This window comes from Etheostoma spectabile, chromosome 23 (assembly GCF_008692095.1).
Source record: "Etheostoma spectabile isolate EspeVRDwgs_2016 chromosome 23, UIUC_Espe_1.0, whole genome shotgun sequence".
Classification (NCBI taxonomy): domain Eukaryota; kingdom Metazoa; phylum Chordata; class Actinopteri; order Perciformes; family Percidae; genus Etheostoma; species Etheostoma spectabile.
In genome coordinates, this window is record NC_045755.1 from 10970841 (window position 1) to 10971357 (window position 517).

The 517-nt window shown below is 37.5% G+C and overlaps 1 protein-coding gene across 1 annotated transcript in view; it reads left to right on the top strand.

The window, feature by feature from the left end:
- The window catches only part of zgc:113263 (uncharacterized), a 46616-nt gene that overhangs the window by 5443 nt on the left and 40656 nt on the right, over positions 1-517 (top strand). The gene's annotated exons all lie outside the window — the stretch shown is intronic.

Below are 517 nucleotides of genomic sequence, written 5' to 3' on the forward strand. Positions count from 1 at the left end.
AACTGAACGGAACACTGATGCTTTATTCTACAACATGGACTATACAATGTTGTATTTAACTATTATACATGAGCAGTAGAACATATAGGATAACCTGCAGTAAGTGATGTCTCTCGTGATGTGTGTCAGTCTGAAGCTTAGACTCTTAATATTGATTTTACCGGCCATGGTCTAGGAGAGAGCCCTACTGCAGCGTGTCTTCACACTAGTCTAGTGCATCACAACAATAACAAAGGTAGGCAGTAGGCACCACCTTGCGGCACTTCGGAGTATTGCAGTTATAACTTTCTGTTAAATGTGTCTCTCTGCAGACTAATCAAAAGTTAACATCTCGTTTCGCCTTTTGCTGACTTAAAGATAATGGAAAGCAAAGATCCTGGCAAGAAGTTGCTTTTTCATTCATTCATTCATATATTTATTATACAGGAAAGTTAAAAAAAAAAGTAATATTACATTACAGTATAAAAACGGGCCTGACTCAGTTTTAAAAACTGGTTTTCAGCAGGTTCCTGTTCTG